Source organism: Dermochelys coriacea, chromosome 6 (assembly GCF_009764565.3).
Source record: "Dermochelys coriacea isolate rDerCor1 chromosome 6, rDerCor1.pri.v4, whole genome shotgun sequence".
In the NCBI taxonomy this organism is placed as follows: Eukaryota; Metazoa; Chordata; order Testudines; family Dermochelyidae; genus Dermochelys; species Dermochelys coriacea.
The window spans coordinates 104,792,299-104,803,121 of record NC_050073.1 but is presented as its reverse complement, the minus strand read 5'-3'; positions in this window follow the sequence as shown (position 1 = coordinate 104,803,121).

The following is a 10,823-nucleotide window of genomic DNA, read 5'->3' as shown; positions in this document are numbered from 1 at the left end:
GGGCCCAAACACTAGGTCTGAACACCCCTGAACTTTGCAGCCTAGTCCCATCTTGAGATACTTGCAAATTCATCCACAATAATTCATCTACTCCTGGCAGGTGGAAGACCCTGGGTCCACTCCCACTGCTTTAATAACTTTTTCATTATTTATCCAGAGTGCAACAGCTTCAACAGGAGAGAGTGGGGGAGCCCTTCATCAGAATAGCAGGGAGCTCACTGGTTAGGATTTGAAGAGGGGTACCCCTCTGAGAAGAGTTCTCTTTTCCCCCCTCTGGCAGAGAGGAGAGAATTGAACCAAGTCTCCCATATCCCAGAGGAGTGCTCTAACTGGTGAACTAAAAGTTATAAGGTGGGCAGAGGTAACCCCCACCTCCTCCTCTGGCTGGATTTTTAATGGGACCCGATTAGATAGGTGGCCTGTGAGCACGCCTACTGGAATGGCCTCTCCATAGACAACTCATGCCTCCCCAGACCTAGGGGCCACAATCTAAAGGGGAGGACACTTGACAGACCCTCGTGTCTCCTCTGCCCAGTGACCCCTCCCTCCCGCCTTGCACCCAGCCTGGGGCCACCGTACCCTCCCTACTCCAGGTTGGGGGGCAGTTTTCTGTCCTTCTCCCAGTGCATCCCCCACCTTGCAAGTTTGGCCCCTGTCCCTGGCAGGTGGGCCCAGGTGGGGAGCAGAGGGGACAGGGTGGGCCACCGCCTCCCCAGCCAGGCTCTCTCAGGCAGCTGCTGTGCTGCATGGAGCAGCAACTCCAGCGTGAGAAGTGACCACTCCAGTTCCACCCCTTCTGCTCCCGGCCCAGGCCCGGCTGCCAGGGACAGGGGCCGAGTGTGCTGGGGGCAGGCACAGTGGGAAGACAGAGCCCCTCTCCCTCTACACCCCTCAGAAGGCCAATCTGGGGGAGGCAATTGACCCTGAATGCCCCCCGCCACATGAGCCCCTCTATGTGAATGTCTAACTTTCCCTGCTTCGTGAAGCGCTCTGGGGCTTAGCCAGGAGATAGGATCCAAATGCCTAGATGGAGGCAGCAGCGCACATGCTCACAGGCAGAAACAGAGGTGCCTGGAGAACTTTTACTCTGAAAAACTTAGGCATCAAGTGAGTCTAGGTGCCTACTGTGTTGGGCAGGTGTTTTGTGGATCTCAGTGGAACCAAAACTGGGACTTAGGCTCCTAAACCCCAGACTCAGGGACCTACATCTGGAGTGTAGGCACCTGTTTACTTTTGTGGATGCCAAAATGATTGTGCTACTACTGGCTTAATTGGGATAAGTGAACTTGCTGGGGCAGGCATTTCTGGTATTGGAGAACAGATTTTTATTATTTGTGTTAGGTGCTGTCTGTGTGCATATGAATGCACGGAAGATATATAAGACCAGTCAGCATTTAAATGGTGTGCATTTATTCATACAGTTTAATGCAGATAACATACTTAGGCTTAAATCATCCTGGCTGCATTCACAGTGCTTTAGAAATATGAACTAATGAATCCTCAAAATGCCAGCGTAAGCACTTATATGGCTCTCATTACCAGAGTAATCTAAGCACCTCACAATCTCTAATGTAAATATTGTTAACCCTATTTTACAGCTGAGAAACTGAGGCACAGGGAGACTATGTGTCACACAGAAGTCTGTGGTAGAACAGGGAATTGAACCTGGATGTTTCACAGCCCAGGCTAGCACCCTCACCACTGGGTAGTATTAGAATAGCCATTTTACAAATGGCTGAACCAGTTAAGTGGTTTCCCCATAGACAAAGGATGAAACAGTGGCAGAGCTGGGGATAGGAATTGGAACTTCAGTGTGAGTTGATAGTGAGGAATGAGGCTTCAGGAGTCCTAATGCCTAGTTCCCTACTCTGCTACTAACCCAGGAATAGCTCCCATGCCCCAGAGAGAGAGACCAACAGACACAGAATGCAGCCTAACCTCTCTTAGGTCCATGAACTGAAGCAGGAAGATTCTCCTCATGCTTAAATGCAAACAAATAAGAACAGAAGACAGAGAAGAATCACAAAATATGATTCCTGCCCTTGATTAATGTGATTAATACTTCCTTTCCTCTACTAGCAATTACATTAACAAGAGCAGTTTCATACAACACAGACATCTGGCTGGGACTAGAAGGTACAGCATGTTTATATATTATTAATACTTTCAAAAGCAGTCTTCTGGGGCATGATTATATACACTAGAGCAGTGTGAAATGTCCTTTACAGCAAAATTAATTAATGCAGGTACCTAAACTCTTTTAATATGTGTTCATCTTTTTGGAATGAATTCCTCATTTGGACTAAACACATTTGTTTTGCCAAATAGTGAAACAAATTAGGAGCTGAAATCGGTTTTGATTATAAGTTAGCGGCCAAGCACTTCTTCATTCTTAAAAGATATAATCTGGTCAGGGAATCATGAGTCTATCATAATGGAAAATTGCAAATCCCAGCCTTATCCAAGAAGAGCTCTTTAAGGATTCTTGGCTACTTCTGGAATAATGATGCTATTGTCTCTCAGTTTAAATATTAGGCCTTGGCACTGAACATAAAATTATAGTGGGAGACTTCTAAAGCATAACTTTGGGATAGAATTATTGCATTTCTTTAAATGGTTTATCCTCTAAAAAAACATGATCTAAGAAAGTTACTTAGATGGTAAGCCCTTCATAGCAGGGACTGTTTCTGTTATATCTCTGGAGCCAGCAGAGAAGGAGATAGACAACAAACAGACACAGAGGGAGCTGATGAATGCACAGCTTCTTGCTGTACTTGCTTTATTGTTCTGGCTGAAAAACTGAAATCAACCTGAAAGTGAGGCTTTGGGCTATGGAGTCGGGAGAGTACAGAGTCCCTTGCACATTTAAAGGGAAAGGACATCACAGTTTGTTTTCTAGATGTTTGTACAGCATCTAGCACAGTGGGGCTGGTGCCTCGAGATGCCACTGCAATACAAACAATAATAATCAAGGTTTTCTTCAGTTTTTGTATCAATTGATGATATGCTGTAAGCTGCTTACACCACTAGGCAATCCGAGAAGAATAGTTATACATTACTACTAGGCAGATATACTGACATTAATTAATGCACCATCCATTCTTGAGGGGACAGTGACTCCCTCAGTCTGTACCTCAGAAGTCACAGATGTGAGGAGATAGAGTATTCTGCTTCCCTTGATATCTGAAATGAAGAACTGAAATGGGAGGAAGGGTCACATTTTCAGTAGCAAAACTGCATGCAACTGGGTGTGGCTGCATCACTCGCCTGTTCACTTACTGTCTGCGCAGGCACAAATCAGGAAAACAAATATGCAAATGGCTGCTGGACGCCCAGCTTTTGTCTGGGGCCTGGTCTCTGCATGCACCTGCAGTTATCATATATGCAAATGTGTCCAATCATTTGTGTGCACAGAGCCTTATTATTGTTATTATTTCTGTTACAATGGTGCCTTAAAACCTTAACTGAGATCAATGCCCCAGTGTGCTGCTAGGTGCTGTAAATACACATCCTAAGAGAGAGGTTCTGCTCTGAAGAGCTCATAATTACCTAGACATGACAGAGAAAAGAGGAACAGGTGAAGTGACTTTCTCAAGCTACACAACACATCAGGCAAGAGAATCCAGGTCTCCTGATTGCCAGCTCAGTGCCCTGTTCGCTAGCCCATGCTTCCTTTCTGAAATGGTGATCCTAATAATAAAAGAGAAAATGAATCTAAGACTCATTCTCCTCTGGGTTTCCTAGGCCATACTTTGTGGAACCAGACTCTGTCCCCTCGTGAATATGGGCCAAAAAGAGGACAGATGCTGCCAGGCTATTTGACCTTGCTTAAAATACAAGAACAGAAGGCTACAAATCTAAGATGGGGAAAATGGCAGCCACTGCAAAAGATACCCCAAGCCTGTGCCTTAACCACAAGACTGTCATTCCTCCCCAAGCACTGCAGGAAGATTCTGTTCCATGGGCATTTCCAGTTCAACCTGAAAAGAGAATTCCCAGAAATCTCATGAGAGAGAGCCTGCTTTCACTATAGTCTAGTTCAGGTCCAACCCTCTCTGGTTTGGATGGTGTGAACAGTCGGATGCTTTTCATGGACTCAACTTCTGTTCTGTTTGTGTTGTTGCTCTTCACAAAAATGCACCCTGCCCATGCCTCCTATAGTACATTGTACAGCATTGTACTTGGCTCGGGGCAGGAAGTTAGTTTACCTTGGCAAATATATCACTGTAAAATATCCTGAGGAAAACAGTTTATTTAAAAGCATGTGATTGGGAAAAAAAAAAACCCTTATGATCAGCAGAACTTTTCTCCCTCAGCTTGTATGGGCAGATTCACTCATAAGGCCAAGCTGCCATGGGGTTATAAAATAGAATCAAATCCCTGTAAGAACTGATCTAACTTTCTTCAATTGCCCTTGCATCTTTAATCACTCTCACCATTTTAAAAGCAGCAGATCTGGCAGCTAATAATTACACTGAGCCTGAAGCAGGATGGCCAGTGGCCAGATCATGTCTCCTTTCATCTGCATATTTATGCATTTAAAGGAAAATAACTAGGTTCTTCTGAATCCATAAATTAAGTTCTCCAGGCTGGTTCTAAACTTTCCCTCTTAAATAAGTAGAGTGTTTTTTTTTTCCTTCTTCATTTTCCTGTACTGGATATAAACATGGGAGAAGTGCTGAGATGACCCACACAGGTTATTGATCCTCAGTAGCATGTGATGTGTCAGGCAAGGTAAAACCTAATGCACTTATTTTTGAGATAAATCTTTTATTTGATTCCTGGGACAGAAAATGTTGAATTCGCCAAGACTCCTTATATAAACTGTCTGGATCTTGTCTGTTGATTAAACAACAAAAAATTAACCAGGCAATAGTGATCACCACATTTAAAACATTATCAGATACAAAACAATGTACTTTGCCCGGTATTGTACTAATTAGAAAATCATTGACAGCGCCTGTATTGGCACTGAGCCTATTGGAGATTCTGGGTCAATATCTGACATGATGTTCCCCTATATAGATGTCAGAATAAAGGAACTTGCTCCAAATGAGAGTCTCGCTCCAAAACTGTAGGCTGCTGGAGATCTTTCACAGTTCACACTGTCAGAGAAAACAACGGATGGTCGATCTCCCTCAGTGTTATGCCTTCAACCCCTCTGTCAGAGGCAAAAAGAAAAGGAGTACTTGTGGCACCTTAGAGACTAACAAATTTATTAGAGCATAAGCTTTCGTGAGCTACAGCTCACTTCATCGGATGCATTTGCTGTAGCTCACGAAAGCTTATGCTCTAATAAATTTGTTAGTCTCTAAGGTGCCACAAGTACTCCTTTTCTTTTTGCAAATACAGACTAACACAGCTGCTACTCTGAAATCTGTCAGAGGCAGACTCAATTCAGCTGAAACCCCCCCCCCCCATGTGTTTAGCGTTAATTATGCATTCTGGCTACAGAATGGCATGACAGGGCTGCCATTGTCTTTCCTTATCTCTTGGTAGCGAAGTGTAAGGAGTGATGCTGTGTGAATTGCTCGGAGAAGGCAAGGCTCACTTCACAGAGTATGGCAAGGATGCTTTCTCCTCGCCCCTGGCTTGTGGCTGATAGCTTCTAACACTTTGCATGATATCACGTAGGACATTTTGCAATTCATTTTCAGTCTCATTCTAACCATTTTGCCCAATCTGACATGTGAACGCATGGTTTTCTATTAGTATTGAATGACAAAGTAAATCACTATTAAAACGCAGGATGCAGTGAGGACAAGAGGTTATTGCTTGTGACGTGCACAAAGCAATCAAACAACTGACTATGTCAAGCTGTCCTTCAGTGACTTAAGAGCATGAGTACCAACCTCACGGCAGACTGTTAAGAACAAGGGCACAAACCCCAACTTGGCTGGGGGTTCTATGCTTAGATTTCACAAACCAATTATCAAGTATAAACTCTTCAGGCACTATAATAGCCTTAACATGGAATCACTGGCAGTCCCCTTGGGTATGCCAATCTATCTCATCACCTAGGCAAGCCTACCTTTGTGATGGATGGTCGAATCACAGCAATATTCAGGTTACTTCCAGTCACAAAGGACCAGTCAATTATCTCAGGTCAATTGTACTTTAGATCTTACACCAATGACAATGCTTGTAGTTAATCCTATAATAAACTATATACAAATTTATTAATAGGAAAAAGAAATGAGAGTTATTTACAAGGCTAAAGCAGGTAAACAGACACACAAACCAGTTACAGTCTTACGTTTCAAAAGGTAATAGAAGCTTCTAGAATAAGCAAGATCTATATGTCCGTTAGGGCTAACCAGGCAAAGCAGCTCAGGATCCCTTGCTCATGCCTAGAAACCTTGCCCCCAGAATCCAAGCAGCAGTGAGATCTAGTTCCTCCTTGTTCATAGATTCATAGATACTAAGATCAGAAGGCACCATTCTGATCATCTAGTCCGACCTCCTGCACAGCGCAGGCCACAGAATCTCACCCACCCACTCCTATGAAAAACCTCACCTATGTCTGAGCTATTGAAGTCCTCAAATCATGGTTTAAAGACTTCAAGGAGCAGAGAATCCTCTCTCAAGTGACCCGTGCCCCATGCTACAGAGGAAGGCAAAAAACCTCCAGGGCCTCTCCAATATGCCCTGGAGGAAAATTCCTTCCCAACCCCAGATATGGCAATCAGCTAAACCCTGAGCATATGGGCAAGATTCACCAGCCAGATACTACAGAAAATTCTTTCCTGGGTAACTCAGATCCCATCCATCTAATATCCCATCTCAGGGGATTAGTCCTATTTACCCTGAATATTTAAAGATCAATTACTTACCAAAATCCCATTATCCCATCATACCATCTCCTCCATAAACTTATCGAGTAGAACCTTAAAACCAGATAGATCTTTTGTCCCCACTGCTTCCCTTGGAAGGCTATTCCAAAACTTCACTCCTCTGATGGTTAAAAACCTTCGTCTAATTTCAAGTCTAAACTTCCTGGTGGCCAGTTTATACCCATTTGTTCTTGTGTCCACATTGGTGCTGATCTTAAATAATTCCTCTCCCTCTCCTGTATTTATCCCTCTGATAAATGTATAGAGAGCAATCATATCTCCCCTCAACCTTCTTTTAGTTAGGCTAAACAAGCCAAGCTCCTTAAGTCTCCTTTCATAAGACAAGTTTTCCATTCCTCGGATCATCCTAGTAGCCCTTCTCTGTACCTGCTCCAGTTTGAATTCATCCTTTTTAAACATGGGAGACCAGAGCTGCACACAGTATTCCAGGTGAGGTCTCACTAGTGCCTTGTATAATGGTACTAAAACCTCCTTATCCCTACTGGAAATGCCTCTCCTGATGCATCCCAAAACCGCATTAGCTTTTTTCACAGCCATATCACATTGGCAGTTCCCTTTCCCCCTTCTGATTTGAGCTGCAAACTCAGCTGATGGGAGGAATTCATTTTCAAGACTCATCTTCACTGGGGTGTGGGGAGGGGAGAGTAACAACAAAGTCTTGCATCCTCTTTAGTGTTCCACTCTAGTCCATCTGGTGTTGATGGGCCTTCCTTGTCAGGCAGGCCATAACACCTTCTGCTGGAGACCAGCATTTCACACTAGTTAAATTCTCCGAGCTGGTACTAACACAGTTACAGAAGCTGACAGTGCAAATGCTCAAATATTACCTCACAATATGAGATACAGAAATTATGAGTAAGGCTAAGATTTTGTCATGGATATTTTTAGTAAATCTCATGGACAGGTCACAGGCAATAAACAAAAAATCACGGAAGCCCGTGACCTGTCCCTGACTTTCACTAAAAATATCCCTGACAAAACGGGGAGGCGGGATCAGCTCAGCACCCACTGCTGCTGGGGATCTGGGATGTTCCCCCCCACTCCGGCACGGCGATTGGGCAGCTGCAGAGTTCCCTCCACGAGGGTGGGCGCTGGGAGCTGTGGGGGTGCAGCTGGGAGCTCCAGCCCCGGGGCAGAAAATGTCATGGAGGTCAATGGAAGTCATGCATTCCATTACTTCCATGACATAATCATAGCCTTAGTTATGAATGAGATTAATGCAGGCAGCAACTCCCAAGCATTCAATAAAGCCTAAACTTTATTCTTATTAGTCTAATACCTATTGTAACAACACTAACACACAGGTGAGCCAGACTGATTTAATCTATATATTTGCCTGTATTTAACTGAGGCATGGATATCTTGGCATGATATGGCACCTGGTCTGCCAGTGTCACAGACTGCCTTTGGCACATTGAAGTGCTTAGCTAAATACAGTTCCTAAATTTTTTAATTCTCTATTAAAGAAAAGAATCATTCGCATTTCTATAGTAGTAAGCGTATTTCTGCATTGGCAGAACACTCTCCACTCCACAGACCCCTAACCGCAGCCCGGGGACCCCACCCCCTATCTAACCCCCCCTCCCCCATCCCCTGACTTCCCCGACCCCTATCCTATCCTGAGATGGTCGAGTTCAGGATCCTGACACAAGGAAAAAAGGAAAGCAGCAGAATACGGACCCTGGACTTCAGAAAAGCAGACTTTGACTCCCTCAGGGAACTGATGGGCAGGATCCCCTGGGAGAATAACATGAGGGGGAAAGGAGTCCAGGAGAGCTGGCTGTATTTTAAAGAATCCTTATTGAGGTTGCGGGAACAAATCATCCCGATGTGTAGAAAGAATAGTAAATATGGCAGGTGACCAACTTGGCTTAACAGTGAAAGCCTTGCTGATCTTAAACACAAAAAAGAAGCTTACAAGAAGTTGAAGATTGGACAAATGACCAGGGAGGAGTATAAAAATATTGCTCAGGCATGCAGGAGTGAAATCAGGAAGGCCAAATCACACTTGGAGTTGCAGCTAGCAAGAGATGTTAAGAGTAACAAGAAGGGTTTCTTTAGGTATGTTAGCAACAAGAAGAAAGCCAAGGAAAGTGTGGGCCCCTTACTGAATGCAGGAGGCAACCTAGTGACAGAGGATGTGGAAAAAGCTAATGAACTCAATGCTTTTTTTGCCTCTGTCTTCACGAACAAGGTCAGCTCCCAGACTAAGGCCAGTTAGCCTCACCTCAGTCCCTGGAAAAATCATGGAGCAGGTCCTCGAGGAATCAATTCTGAAGCACTTAGAGGAGAGGAAAGTGATCAGGAACAGTCTGCATGGATTCACCAAGGGCAAGTCATGCCTGACTAACCTAATTGCCTTCTATGACAGGATAACTAGCTCTATGGATGAGGAGAAAGCAGTGGATGTGTTATTCCTTGACTTTAGCAAAGTTTAGCAAAGTTTTTGATATGGTCTCCCACAGTATTCTTGCCTGCAAGTTAAAGAAGTATGGGCTGGACGAATGGACTATAAGGTGGATAGAAAGCTGGCTAGATCGTCTGGCTCAACAGGTAGTGATCAATGGCTCCATGTCTAGTTGGCAGCCGGTATCAAGCGGAGTGCCCCAAGGGTTGGACGTGGGGCTGGTTTTGTTCAATATCTTCATTAATGATCTGGAGAATGGCATGGATTGCACCCTCAGCAAGTTTGCAGATGACACGAAACTGGGAGGAATGGTAGATATGCTGGAGGGTAGGGATAGGATACAGAAGGCCCTAGACAAATTAGAGGATTGGGCCAAAAGAAATCTGATGAGGTTCAACAAGGACAAGTGCAGAGTCCTGCACTTAGGATGGAAGAATCCCAGGCACTGCTACAGACTAGGGACCAAATGGCTAGGCAGCAGTTCTGCAGAAAAGGACCTAGCGGTTCCAGTGGACGAGAAGCTGGATATGAATCAACAGTGTGCCCTTGTTGCCAAGAAGGCTAACAGCATTTTGGGCTGTATAAGTAGGGGCACTGCCAGCAGATTGAGGGACGTGATCGTTCCCCTCTATTCGACAAGGTTTTCAGGATCAGGCTTGGACAAAGCCCAGGCTGGGATGATTTAGTTGGGGATTGGTCCTGCTTTGAGCAGGGGGTTGGACTAGATGACCTCCTGAGGTCCCTTCCAACCCTGATATTATATATATGATTATACCGCTATAGATCTGCTGGTACAACTCCCTGTATAGACACTCTATTCCAGAATAAAAGTGACTTTATTCTGGTATAATTACGCTGCTTTCAAAGCTCTTTTATTCTGGAATAGAGCGTTCACTCAGTTTTTTTAAGATGGAGCTTGGTAAGGGATTGTCTGCACTTAAAACATTACAGCAGCACAGCTGCAGCACTTCGGTGTAGACACTACCTACGCCGATGGGAGGGATTCTCCCATTGGTGTATTAATCCATCTCCCTGAGAGGCAGTAGCTGGGCTGACAGAAGAATTCTTCCACTGACCTAGCGCTGTCTACACAAAGTCTTAGGTTGGTTTATATCCGCCATTCAGGGGTGTGAATTATTCACGCCCCTGACCAACATAGTTAAACTGAGCTAATTTTCTAGCGTAGACCAGGCCAAAGTTTATGAATGGGTTTATGTGATGGGACATTCAGAAGCTGATAGTAAAATGCCTGTCCAGCTATACCAACATGCTGATTAACGTGTCCCGCAGGGGTACATTATCAAGCTTTTAATCTGAGCCACAAGTCTCAAATCTGTCATCTGAAGCAATGAAGGGTGTCACAGGATGTTTTTTTTTTACCAGCAGAGAATTCACTTGCTGAAGGCATTTGTTAGGTAGGAGTAACCTCATGAGAATTGGGAGGGCTGGTCATTTAGTTTTATAACTTTGGGATAGCCCAATGCCTTGAATTCATTTTGAGGACAGATCATTTATTTCCAGTACAATACATAGAACAATCAGTCTGATCCAAACCCTGTAGA